Source organism: Ambystoma mexicanum, chromosome 6q, assembly GCF_040938575.1.
Source record: "Ambystoma mexicanum isolate Mex_15411 chromosome 6q, UKY_AmexF1_1, whole genome shotgun sequence".
Taxonomy (NCBI): domain Eukaryota; kingdom Metazoa; phylum Chordata; class Amphibia; order Caudata; family Ambystomatidae; genus Ambystoma; species Ambystoma mexicanum.
The window spans coordinates 50,911,029-50,925,398 of record NC_090937.1 but is presented as its reverse complement, the minus strand read 5'-3'; the positions used below and the strand labels follow the sequence as shown (position 1 = coordinate 50,925,398).

At 47.6% G+C, this 14,370-nt stretch overlaps 1 protein-coding gene across 2 annotated transcripts in view; it reads right to left on the bottom strand.

Moving 5' to 3' along the window:
* The window catches only part of RNF38 (ring finger protein 38), a 1,177,976-nt gene that overhangs the window by 30,499 nt on the left and 1,133,107 nt on the right, over window positions 1-14,370 (bottom strand). The gene's annotated exons all lie outside the window — the stretch shown is intronic.

Below are 14,370 nucleotides of genomic sequence, written 5' to 3'. Positions count from 1 at the left end.
CAGAGGCTCCGCCGGCGTCCTTGAGTCACGCAACTAGACTATGTCGATCTTTCAGCATCTTGTTGGAGAATGACTGACAGATCTCACAGACTTGGATGACATGGGGAGGGTGAAGGCTGCAGAGGCAGTCTTCGTGATGATGCTCTACGTAGACATTCTTCAGTCCACAGTGGGCACATGCCTTGAACAGGCTCTTCTTTGTGGATTCAGTTACACAGACTAAGCTTCGTTGAAGATTACCGGCGACAGGAACAGTCTACGGAGCTAGCACTGTCGCCGCCAAAGCTGGTTGTCGAGTAGATGTCGAAAAATATAACTTTTTCATGGAAACCATGCTAAAATCCCAAATTATTCGTAGAAACTTTGGAGATTATTTTTGAGGACTCCTTACACTAACATGGGGTCAACAATCTGAAGATGGCCGATGAGTTAAGAGAGGTGTTCCTTTTGGCCGTGGGCAGTATTTATTTTATTTATCGTGCATTTGCACAGCGCTTCTACTTCAAGTAAATTGTGTTTCAATGCGCCCACATGGCGAGGGAACATGGGAATAAAAGGCAAATATAATAATGAAAGAGTGAAGCGGTCCTACTAAGCCTTGTGAGAATTCAGAACGTGCAAGTGCAGAGAGAAGTGATGAGAGGGGGGTGTTCGTGCTAGGGTGTAAGTTTCAAGCAGCTGTTAAGTGACTGTCAGAGAGATCACATGGTAAGAGTGGTCAACTGCCAATAAATAAGTGCAGCCCTGTGATAGCACAGGCTAGTGGGCACCAAGGCAAATGCTGGGGGCTGATGGAGGGTGAAGGTGATTGGGAGTGGGAGGCCAGCACCCAGGTGGACACAAGGGCCCTGGTCACCAATCTCAGCGACTGTGGGGTTTAGCACAAGAGGGAGTGAGGGAGGGAAGGAGGAGGTGAAAAGGAAAGTCTTGAGGAGCGTATGGAATTTGAGGAGATCCGGCTTAAGACGAGGAGGAATGGGGAGGCTATTCTATAGGAGGGAGCCAGCCGAGGAAAGAGATCGACCACCAGCTCGCTGTTTAGCGAAGCGGTTGACACGCAGACAGTCGTGCCGGAGGAACATAAAGATCTGAAGGGAGAGTATTTGGTGAGAGCCAGTTGTAGTCCCCGGCACCAGACAGCCTTACGGATGATGCAGAGAGATTTGAATTGGATCCTTGCAGCAACCGGGAGCCAGTGGAGAGAATTTAGGGCTGGAGAGATGCGGTCCCTGGGCTTGAGGCCAAGGATAGGTCTTGCAGCCCTATTGTGGGTTAGCTGGAGGGGTTGTAGAGAGGAAGAGGGAAGATTAAGGAAGAGGCTTTTGCTGTAGTCTAGCCCAGAGAGTACCAGAGATCTAGAGACATTGAGCTTCTGAGGGAAAGTGAGGAAAGGAAGGGTTCTTTTGGCGAGGTTGTGAGAAACCTGAAGGTGTCTTCCTGGCTTGTCCCTGGTGATCTATCGGCCAGGTGGCCAGGACACTGCCATCGCTATTGGATAATGTTCCTGGGGGTGGATCAGTGAGGGAGGATCACCTGGATGGGTGGGGGGTCCTTGGCGAGTGGGACATTGACGGGCGAGACGCGGTATCCTCCTCCTTTTAACACCTTTTCCCCATCCTACCACGGGTATTCCAAAACACTGCCCCCCCCCTTCCACATGAACATTTTCGCACAACACGAAAGACAACAGACTAACACCAGAGCTGTTTACTGACATGTCCCAATACCATGGTCAGGCAAAGTCAGGCAATTGAACAGAATCACACACACGTGAGGCTCTTTCCCTTCCCCTCAGAAATAAAAGGTGGAGCACAAGAGCACAGGACGAGCAAGGCAGACTGCACAACTTAAGAGCTAACTCAGCATGGCAGTTCTAGAGGAGGAGAAAGACGGCACAGAACGAGAGGGTGACAAGGAGCGAGTCGACCTTGCCCTATCTAACCACGGCCCGTGGAACCTCCGCCAAGGGAATGATAAGTCCACGAACACTAGCTAGCATGTATAGCACCAGATGTCAATGGTACACGTGACTCTCCTCCGCCGATTGCCAAGCTGGGGAGAGACGCTGGTCTCTGTGGTACCAACATTGACTCTGAGGTGAAAGAAAGCCAAGCAGTTCCTCACAGCAGTTGAGTTGAGGGGAGTGTCAATATGAAACTGAACTGTTGAATGAAAAGTAGCCGAAGGCCAAGTTGAACTTTGAAAAGCAAAAGGAAACTTAACGAAGGAGGGGGAAAACCAGATACAGAGGAGACTCTCCCACGTGGGTGCTCATGCAGAAAGCTATGGGCGATTACCCAATGGTAAAGACTACCGTAAACCAGAAGGCCTTGGAAAGAGGCAAAGAACGGTCAAAGTGGTCATACAGGGGTCTTATAAACTCCCGTGTACCGTTGAAAGTCTTTGACCGACAGAGAATTGTGAAAGCTAAGGGAAGTGAATCCTGCATGGTGAAGATTAGTACATGAACAGTGTGTTACAAAAGGTGGCGAGAGTGAACCCGGCAGAGGGAAGCTGACAACCAAGGGCAAAGGCCAAAAACCTGTTTAAAAAGGTATTAAGATTTGTGAAAGCAAGAAGTATTGCAAGACAAGGGGAAGGGAAGTTTCCCCCTTGTTATCTGGGTCCGAGCCCGGCCAAGGGAGATCCAGAGGTAGAACGTTTTCACCTAAAGTTCACTGAGAAAGGAACTGTCTTGTTAATTTGTTGAATACGACTTCTGAGGGGTCTACGCCCAGAAGAGGGGGACCCAGGGGTGAATCTATCACCCAAAGTGTTCATATAGCAGACTGTGTGTTTGTTGAGAGCATCAGGCCTTTAGTATAGGCTTTTTACTTTAACAAGACACCCCAAGCACTGCCTTATCTTCCATTTGATGTTCAACGCTTGCTCCCATCTTAGATTTAGGTTGGACGTTTTTCCACCCCCTGCACTTAAGAGTTTAATAAACACTCTTGAACTGTGATCACTTGTGTCTGTCTTTACTGTTGTCACCATGAGTTCCTTACAAGGTGAAGTTGGAAATGAGCATTCTTGGCAAGGTCCTGGATGTGAGGGAGGAAGGAAGGAAGGAAAGAGGTGGCGAAGATGACTCCAAGGTTTGTGGCTTCACATAAAGGAGAAGAGGAAGGAGAAGAGTGAGAGCCCATAGTGGCCATAGTGAGGGGATGAAAGAGGGAGCAGGAGTCCCAGTGGGAAGGATGACTCAGTATGACCCAAAATAACTAATAGAGCACAAAAGTAACTGAAAGTTTTCAGTTAAGTTTAAACTGCTCTATGTTACTGAGGATTCCCAGCCGGACGACAGGGAATATTCACAGCATGTGAATCTATCAAAGATCCAATGCTGGAGAAGGTGTGTGTCCACGAAACGAGGCGAGAAGAATAACCCTCATGTAGAAGCATTTTGCCTTGGGATATCGCTCTTGACTTCACATTGTGTGATCCAATTACTGAATTCTGTGTACATCTATCGGCCTCCGTGATGTTAAAAGTCGCTTTGCATGCCACAAAATCTAACGGTGTGAACTCATGATATAGTTGCTCCTGAGTCTATATACCTCCCTTTTGCCAGCACGAGAACGACTGCCCTGAAAAGCACAAGAGTATCCCAAATAATGGTGTGGAGGAGCAATGTGGTTAGCAAATCTAGAGAGTTGGACTGTGACAACTGAACTGTCCAGAGAAAGCCAGGCCAAAGGCTTGGCGATGGCTTCTCTTTCTAAGAGAAACGATAATTTATAAAAGGGTGCAGGACACCAGTACAAACATATCTAAGAATGTCTGGAACGGACATGCTACGCACAGGTACTTGGGCGCTGGAGAATGTTGGGTGAGATAGGCGGTGGTCGACCTTTTAAACAAACATGCCAAATTTAGCTTGAATTTGTGAAAAGATGATTCTGTAATAGCAAACCGGAGGCAGGGACTAAAGTTGATTTTAAGACTCTTTACCCATCAAGGTCATTTCTGGAATATTACACTTACAGAGGTGCTCATATTTAGAAATGTGTTAACTCCCAGGTATTGGATATATTTTTGCACCCAAGAGAAAGGGAAGGACTGTTTTAACGACGTAATTGAGTTCTAGATTTAGTACAATTTATGTTGTCGATTGAGATCTTCCAAAAAAGATTGCAGCTCTGTCATGATGTGAGGTTGATTGCTCTCTGAATCCCTAAATCATGAAATTATATTATCTGCAAAAAAAGGGCGACTTTATGTTGGCGGGAACAGGCGTAACCCAGATTTTCATCTTTTATGTCTAATGGTGTGGGCAAATAGCTATTGCTAAGGTGAAAATCAGTGGGGACAGGACACATCCTTGTCTCATACCCTGCCACAGGGAAACCTCTGATGAGACGAACAAATTACTTACATCCTCGCAATGTTCTTTTTTTATGTTTTGTATTTTATTTAAGCACTTGGATAGTGTACATATCACTGTTCCCATAAAATAGTATCAGGCAAAAATCTATGGCATCATATATAAAATGCATAGTTGACTATACAGTATCATCAACCAGTCCGATCTGGCCGGTGTTGGGTGTCCTGACCCACGTTTAAGCTATCATGCCACAACATTTGGTGCTGTGGGCTTAGAAAATTCAAGATGGCGGAAAACCCACATGTGCGCCGAAATCCAGGAAAGCTGCGCAGTTTGTGCGCACACCAAAATGGTTGCCTCACTTGTCACCCACCAGTGCGAGAATGAAAGGCCGGGTTGCCATGAGGGAAATGGGTTGCCAAAGGAAAAACAGTAGCGCCGGTTAGCTTCAAAGCGCTTTAAAATCACCAGTGGACTACCCGCACAGTAGTCTGAAACCATTGGGATTGGCAATGCTGATTGCCAAATGCAACCTAGAATTGTTGGGAATTCATTTTCTTAAATCCCAAAAATGGGTGCAGTACCAGTACTCACCACTATCCAAAAGCCGGCATTTTAAAACCACACCAGATTTTACTTTTTTGTGTAAAACTGAATGAACCCAAAGCAGGCTAAAGAAAGACTTACTGAGAGGTGGATACAATGTAAAGTGATATTCTGAAGTGACTTGAAGGTTTATAACAAGACTGGCTGAGCTGTGGATTGCAGCAGTTTAAGTTGCACTGGATTTAAAGACACTAAAATCGAAAATGTTTAGATTAAATGAGTGACCTATGTTTGGTGTCACATGCCTTTGTAACTGTTGAAATGTCATAGTTTTGCACTTAGAATCAGCATTCTAGCTGCATGTGTACAATTGCAAGATAAGTTAAAAAGCAACAAAAAAACATGACAGTTAGCTGAAAGTCTGGCTTAAGGAACTGAATTCTGCCTGGCAACTACCCCCATCAGGAGTGAAACTTGAGTCACAGCTGTGTTCCCAGGCCTAGCTGCCCTTTTGCTGCTCACACTAAGGATATGCCATCTATCTGATAATTGAATTACCTGTGCTCTACAGGAGCTCTGAACAAAGCCCTGTCCTGGCTCAGGCAAAGGTTTTATTGGCAGGAGTCGTAAATGGTCGTAAAAAGTGGCTTCCTCCTGAGGAAAGGGGAGGGGCACTGCCTGTGAGAGCAAGCTGGCTTGGCAGAACTGGATAAACCAGTATTTCTACCTTGTGCTGAGAGGAAACCACACCCCTTTGTAGCCAGAATATTGTTTAGAAAAAGATGGATCATTCATAGAGCGGACATGTGAAAATTTTATAAATGATACCATAATTCTTGTGATTTTTCTGCCCACATTTTAAGAGGTTTTTCGACCCGGTGGCGTGTTCAGGGGGGTTTTAGCGGAAAAGTGGATATTACTCTAAATGTATGCATGTTAAAAATCTGAAACTTCATCAGTTAATGTCCATACTCCCTGCACACATGTATGTAAAGTTGGGTCAATGTCAGAAAGTGAAAAATCAGTTAAAAAGTCAATGATGTGCCATTTCTGAATGCAAGCTCTTAGAAACAGCAGATTTGGACAGAGACATGGCTAAATTCAGCCACACCATGTATATGTAATTTCAAGCAACTGTGTAACTGTGAAATATGTCTTTTATTATCAAATATAGAATGTGTGCAATCTGACAGAGGAGTGTCCTATCTGCAAGCCATAAAATGACATCCCTCTGACTCACAGTTCATTCCCCAATCAAATGATAAATGGAAGTTTGACCAATTAGAAGCTGAGAGAGAGGTAGGGTCAGTGATGCTAGAACACACCCACATTCTAAACACATAAAAGCAGACAGTCAGGACAGACGGGGACTTTCAAATCCATCTGCCGCTGGAAGCTCTGCCGGAAAAATCCATACTTTACCTCCATCAAACCTCCAGAGAGCCAACATAGAGACTTCAAATCCATCAGGCCAGACCAGAAGCAGAGTAGAACTGACCTGTTAGCAGAACCAGAGAGAGCTGACCCAGATCACTGTGAAGTGCAGAGACCAGAGGCGAGTCTAAAACCCTGACCAGATCCGTGATGAGGCCCATTTCACTCAAGAATATAGTGTGAGTACATAGAAAACTGTGCAGATCCAATCTCCTAGTTAAAATAATATAATTCAACCTATTTTAATCTAAGTAGAACTGTCTCCTAACTGTCACCTGCCATTTGCAAAGCTGTCACTTGTCATTTTCTAGTTGCAAGCTGCACGTGTCATTTTGAGCTTTTAAAATTTCAAATCTGAAAAACGACCTTTATTTAATCGCTCATATCTCCGCAACCGTTTATGCTAGAGACTTGCAGTAACTTTCCCCTGAAAGATGAGAATCGTGGCTTTCCTATGAACCTAGAACCGCATTCCTACCACTTATAGTTTTACCGCAATCGCGGAACACGCATTCGCGAATTTTACCGCGATTTGCAAATTTCTTCACATGTAAAAACTGCTGCTGCTTGCCTTCCATTTGCCAGAAATTCGTTTAACCTGCTAACTATCCCTGCATCATTGCTAGTGTGAGCCTGGACTAATATTAACTAGATACCACTCACCCTGAACCTCTGAAAGGGAATTAAAAGCATTTCCAGCATATTTCTCATCCATTGCTAGCACATATCAAAGCATTTTGCCTGTGTTTTCAAAACTCCTATCTGTTTTCTGTAGTGTAAGCTTGCTGGGGTGAACTGATTTACATTGATTGCATTTCTGAGAACTGTGTGTTTTCCTTCCATTTCCTTGCCTTGCATCAAGGGGGGGAGGGGATTGCCAGAGAAAAGTGATTACATTGTTTGGTTGAAATCATATTGAGTATTTTATGTACTGCATTCATTGAATATTGCATCCACCTGAGCTTACATAAAGCCTCCTCTACCACATTATACTTTTGTTCCTATTTACCAGTGTGCTACCTTATCCATTTCATGTCAACTCATTAGTGATTATAAGAAGTGTGCTAGTGCCAGATTCTCCGTTGTTAATCTTTATCATATCAGATTAAGTGTGATATTCAATTATTAATTTATTATAAAGTGGGATATATATATATATATTTTAAATTATCAAATAAACCTCTTAAACTTGCAAAACAGAACTACTTCTTGGCTCAGTGGGGTCAGGGGGATTCCAAGAGAAGGGTGTTATATAGGGGTAGTCATCCAGAACGCATGAACTGGACATAAAGATATATCAATAAGGGTTTTCATTCAGTATTCTAGACTAGGCGTTAACTTAGCTGTAGTGCTGAATTGAATCCTCTTACACCGGTCCCGCATCTCAAACCAGATCTTCACTTGCCGTTTTCAGCAGATGGCAGTTCATATAGCCTCAGACAAGCTATTCCCCGGCAAAAAGGTTGCATACACTTCTTCCGCATCATTAACCCAAAACAAATCTGAGAACCACATGTTGGCTATAGGGGGGAGATTATGCTTCCACTTTATTAATATGTTGGAAGCCAAGGTTGATAAATCTACTTGTCTTGATGGGCATTTTACTGACCACCCCAAATAGGCACACATTAGGCGATACCACAACCTGAAATATCAGACTTTTTTTTTTTCACACTTTGCCTCAGTATGCCGACAATTCTGAGCATGACCATAACATATGCAACAAGTGAGCATCACATCTAGGGCATAGCCCTGCACTTTCTGGGTGAAAATGATGCAGCCTTGCCAGGGTGTAATGCAGCCTTTTTAGAATTTTATAATAAATAGGTCAAAACCTGGAATTGAAGGATACCTCTTTAGTCATTTTACATATCATCACCCACTGGACATCTGAGGAGGGTCCACTGGGAACACTGGCCACTGCTTCCTGAACGCAGCACAGAGTCTCCTGTAATGTAGCAATTGCACTCTGGTCTTCGCCTCATCCTGTGTTATAAACTGACCTTCTAAAAACAATTGCTCCCAGGTTAGTAAACTGTGCAAGTCGCCAAGTCCTTTCAATCTCACAATCCATGGTGGGGCTGAGCACAGGTGTGCCCCATAGCGGTAAAAATCTCTCGTAGGGCATCTCCACCACTATGTGGAATATCCTTTTCTATGACCCAGTGTGGTCCCCACCAGGTCCAGGCAATATGGACTCCCCAGCATCATAGCACCCAAAGTCCAGCTGCCAGCCCATGCCCGTTCCCGCTTGATATGGGGCAGAGTCTCTTCAGCCCCAAATCTGTATGCTGCAAACTTGACCTTAGCCACTAAGTAGTATAATTCAAAGTTTGGAGCTGCCATCCCCCCTGCCTCCTATGGTAGTACTAGTCCATGCCCAATTCATCCTGCTCTGCCCCTGCACTATATAAATTCTGTTCACATCCTGGTTAGTTCCCTAAAGAAGTTGCGACCAGGTCAAATTGTAATGTTCTGGAACATGTAAAGCGATTTCGGGAGGACCGACGTCTTTAGAAGAGAAATCCTACCCCATCAAGGACATCAAGGAGTTTGCTGCAGCGTGTCAACTTGGACCTTTAATACTCCATATACGCAGCGTAGTTCAGCTCCTGAATATGCGAATGGGAACGAGAAACAAAGAGGCCTAGGTATTTAATCAAATCACCGTCCCACCGTAGGCCACCACTATTTGCTGGTAACCTCATCCCCTCTTGACTGGTAATTCTTCAGGCTTAGCAGGGTTCAACTGGAGCATTTGCCTAAATCTACCACTTCCTGTATAATTGCCTCGATATTGCCCCCAGGGTCCCTGGCAAATATTATGTCATCTGCATATAGCAATATAATTTCCGCTGATCCTCCTAGGCGAACACCCGAGTCATTAAACCTGACGCTGCTGGTATCTGCCAACGAATTGATCACCAGGGCAAAAGGTATCGGCGAAAGGGGGCATCACTGTCAGGTGCCCCCCTTCAGGTGGAATACCAGGGACAGAATACCGTTAAGTCTGCACTCTCGCACATGGATGCGTGTACAAAAGTCTGACCCACGCTCTAAAATTGGGGCCAAATCTGTAATTCTCCGGCACTTGAAAAAGAAATTCTAATAAGGTTACTCACCGTGGTGACCACCTTACTCCTAGTCCATAGTCCCCTTTCCTCAATAATTATGGGACATTCCTCCGTCGTGTGGGACGGGACCGGAGCACTTTGTAAAAAGCATCACATTTTTCTAAAATGTGTCCTTCCTCTCTTTTTACGCAGGGTACACGCGGCCGTAACCCTGCCCTCCTTAGCTCCAGCCCAGCGCATCGCCCATCAGTCCTTTTCCATCGCCTTTAAGCAATAACAGGAATCCTATTAGAGGGGACGGCGGGTGGGCGTATGGAGGAAAGGGGACTATGGACTAGGAGTAAGGTGGTCACTACGGTGAGTAACCTTATTATACTCCTACGTCCAGTCCCCTTTCCTCCATACTTATGGGAGTATTCCCAAGCACTCCTCACAGGAACTACGGGTGGATGGAAACCCCCTACTGAAAAAAGGTTTTTCTGCACAGCCTGGCCAAACTGGCCATCAGATCTGGAGCTCAGGTCCAAACAGTAATGTTTACAAAAAGCCAATGGGGAGGCCCAAGTAGCCGCTTTCGCAATGGTCTCCCAGGGACATACTTTTCAAAGGCAACAGCAGCTGCCTTGCCCTGTACCAGATGTGCATGAATTCCTTTAGGAGGCTGGAGACCCTGAACAGTGTAAGACTCCGCAATACAGGCAGCAATCCATCTGGAGATAGTCGCTTTGGAGGCCTGCTTACTGAGCAGATTACCAAAGGTCACCAATAGTTGAGAAGAACTCCTAAATTCAGATGTTCTGTCCAGATAGAACTTAAGAGTTCTTCTAGCATCCAGGCAATGCAAACCCCTCTCAGCTTCCGATGCCGGAGTTGGAGTTGGAAAGAAGACAGGCAGGGAGATTGACTGATTTAGATGGAAATCAGAAACCACCTTTGGCAGGAAAGAAGGATTTGTCCTTAGGACAACATTATCCTTGAGGAAAACCAAGAAGGGATGCTACACCGACAAAGCCTGGAGCTCACTCACACGACCTTGCCGAAGTAACGGCAACCAAGAAAGACACCTTCCACGAAAGGTGCTTAAGATCTACCATAGCCATTGGTTCGAAAGGCTTATGGCACAATGCTTTAAGGACCATGTTCAGATCCCACGTCGGATGCGGTTTGCGAACAGGAGGGTAAAGAAGCATTAGACCCGCAAAATGCCTTTTAACCACTGGATTTGACAGTGAAAAAGAGCACTGGTCCGTGGATAGGTAGGCGGCCACAGCCGAAAGATAAGTCCTGCATGACAGGACATGAATGCCCGACTCTGCTAGATGAGAGACGAAGGACAGCACCGTGTCGATCGTAGCCACCCTGGGGTCCAGTTGTTTGGCTAAGTACCAGTGACAGAACCAAAGACATTTGCTTCTGTACTGAGACCTCGCTGAGGGCTTCCTGGCTGCCTGAATAATGTGCATGTTGTCAGCAGACAGGTTGAGATTCTCTAAAGATCTGAACTCAGGCACCATGCCGCCAAACTGAACGATTGTGGGGAGGGGTGCCATAGCTGCCGATCTCTCTGGTGAAGCAGATCGGGAACCAACGGAAGCCTGATCGGTGCACACACCGACAGATATTGAAGCTCTGAAAACCAGAACCTGGCCGGCCACCACGGAGCTATGAGCAGAAGAGAACTGTTCACTGTGTTACTCAGCTTGCAAATCGTCCAACGAATCAGAGGCAGAGGCGGAAAAGCATCGGCCCTCATGTTGTGCCAGGGAATCACGAGAGAATCTCCCCGAGTGGAGTCTCCAAGCCCATTTCTGGAGGCATAAAGAGGAAGTTTGTTTGCCGATGTTGCGAAGAGGTCCACTTCCGGAGTGCCCCAACACAGGAATATCTGTAAGAGGACCTCCGCTTTCAATTCTCACTCGTAGCTGACCACTGTTCGTCGGCTGAGGGCATCTGCCATAACGTTCAGCTTGCCCGGGATGTGTACTGCCACCAGCCAGACACCATGCTGAACCACCCATTCCCAAATCTGAATAGCAAGATCCACAAGAGGAGGGGACTTGGTGCCCTCCTGCTTGTTGATGTAAAATATGGACACCACATTGTCCGTGCGAACACGAACCACTTTGTTGCCAATGACCAGCCTGAACGCCTTGAGCGTCGGGAAGATCGCCAGAAGCTCCAGATGATTTATATGAAGGAGCTTGTCTTGAGGCAACCAGAGGTCGGAGACCTGAAGAAGATACGTCACACCCCACCCCAGAAGGGAAGAGTGCATCGTGACTGTCACCATCGGAGCAGGGTCTTGAAAACCCGCACCCACCGACAGGTTGCTGAGAGACGGCCACCAGACGAGGTCCACTCTCATGAAAGCCGGAATTGATATTATCTTGGAGTCCGGATCCACAGCCTGACGTCAAGAACTCCGAAGAGCCATCTTCGTCCACCTCATCTTGAGCCGAGCAAGAGGAAGAGCCAATACGCACGGGGCCATGAGGCCCAGAAGCCCCTGGAACCACCAGGCAGACATGCTCTCCGACTGCGCAAACATCTGACACGTGGCCAACAGATCAGCCATTCTGTCCCCGGTCAGGTATACTCTGCAGTCGATCATGTTCCAACGAAAACCCAGGAAAGTCAGGTCCTGAGAGACCGTCATGGAAGATTTCCGCCAGTTCACCGACAGCCCAAGATTGAACAGGAGCTGGAGGAGAGACTGAAGATTGCTCGAGGCTTTCAGCAGGCAAGCACTGCGCAACAACCAATCGTCCAAATACGGATACACATGGATACCCTGAAGCCGAAGATAAGCTGCGATAACCGACATCAACTTCGTAAAGACACGCAGTGCCGAGCTGAGGACAAAAGGGAGCACTCAGAACTGGAAGTGCTCCTCTCCTACAGAAAAACATAGGTATCTCTGGTGTGGATTCCAGATCAGAATATGCATATACGCATCCTGAAGGTCCACCACGCTGAGCCAATCGCCCTTCTGCAAAGAGGACTTTATTTGACAAGGCGTGATCATCTTGAATTTCTCTTGGGGTAGAGAAAGATTGAACTGGGAAAGGTCTAGGATGGTGCGCAGGCCAGCCTGGTTGGGTTTGGGCACCGTAAACAGACGGGAGTAGAAGCCCTCCCCTCGCTCCCCTTGGGGAGCAGGTTCCACCGCTCTGAGATCCAGTAATTTCGGCTTTGAGGGAGGGCGATCCTGACTGCTGGAAGGGAGGATTGATGGGTGGGGTAGGGGGAAGGGGGAAGCAGAAGCCCACCCGAGCGACTGACAAGACCATCCGGTCCTCGGTGATGGTCTGCCACGCCTCCCAATGAGACGCAATGCGTCCTCCCACCGGGGTCTCGTGTGAGCGCAGAAAACCCTCATTTAGCTGGTTTCTCGGTGGCGGCACCACCTGAACCTGAGGAGGGGGCTGAGGAGCAGGAGAAAAACCCGACTCCGTTGCTGCCTTCGGCGTGAATTTCCCAAAGGGATGTCAACCCTGTGGGATTTTCGATCTAGAAAACCCCTGAAACCAGAGGAAGGCCAAAGTGCGACAACCATCTCTGTGTCCTGAAAGGTGGTTTTACCAGGAAAGACAAGGACTTGGCGGTCCGAGTGCTGTCCTTAGTTTTGGTCAGCTCCACGTCTGTTGTAGAATGAAAGAGCTCCTTGCCATCAAAGGGCAGGTCCAAAACCGTTTCCTGCACCTCCTTAGAGAACTTGGTGGTGTGCAGCCAAGCCTGACGAGAGGTATCCACGCCAAGCATAAGACCCGGGGCAAAGGTGTCGACATGATGCGCCGCTGCCTCCAGCAAATCCTGCACCAGGACCCTTGCATCGGACAATCCCGCTTTGAAATCTTCTAGCTTTTCAGCGGGAATAAACTCCTTACACTCCGACAGACCTTTCCACATTTTCATATTCGCCCCCGCTAACACCAGTTCTGCATTGGCTTGACGCAGCTGCAGGGCTGAATTAGGGAAAATCTTCTTCCATAGGGAGTCAAGAAGCTTGTCCTCTTTGGCCAGAACCTGCGTAGCCATCGTAGAAGAGGATGCAGCAGGTCTGGATTGTAAAGTGGCCGCAGCCACTACCGTGGAGGAGGGGGGGCAGACACGACGCTAGGCCGCCTCTTCCGAAGAATGGAGCCTGTAGCGCACGTCAATTTTCTTGTTGACGAACAATCCAGTGTGTGGTGTCTCCCAGACTTAACGTACTTCGGCCAAAACATCCCTCTGCAAGAACAAGCCGGTACGCTCCCAAGGAGACTAGGTGAACGTCTTCAAAAGAACGCCCTCCTGTGGGGCAGGTGCCTTGGGTACTGGAACATCCAATAGACACATGTCCAGCACCTGGTCGTGAAAGGCTCTGACAGAGCGGGGCTGGTCTTCGCTGTCCTGATCGCCCTGTGCGTCGTCCGACAGGTCCTGATCAGGCTGAGTCGCATCAGGCACCACAATAGACTTGTCCACTGGGGACAACGGAGGCAGGGGTGGAAGAGTCAGGGGAGGCCCAGCCGGTAAAGGCGATGTCAGCGGAGCCACAGGAACCACAGCTGGGACCGTTGGCGCAGGCGGGTATATCTCCCTAAACAAGCCTCGTAAGTACTCCTTCATGGGGTCGGAATGCAGAAGTCTTTCAAACTTGCGGAAAAAGACGTCCTCTGCCGACGATTTAGGTGCGAATGGAGGAGGCCTCTCATGAGCAGAGTAATTCCAGGGACCCAAGGGAGAGGGTTGCCAAGGGGGCCCTTCCCCACTAGTGTGCACATAAATCAATGGCGCCAATGCCGCAGGGTGCGAGACATTGTGCGATAGGGGCATCCGAGCATTCCAGTCATAAACCGGACGAAACGGATGTGCACAAGGAAACCAATGTTCACCTGAAAAACCACTCCCCACACCTAGGGCCGATGGCGTAGTTGTAAGGGAGGTATCCAAAATGGCCACCGTGGTCTTGGCGGGAACGGCCGCCATTTTGTCAGCACCTGCGGA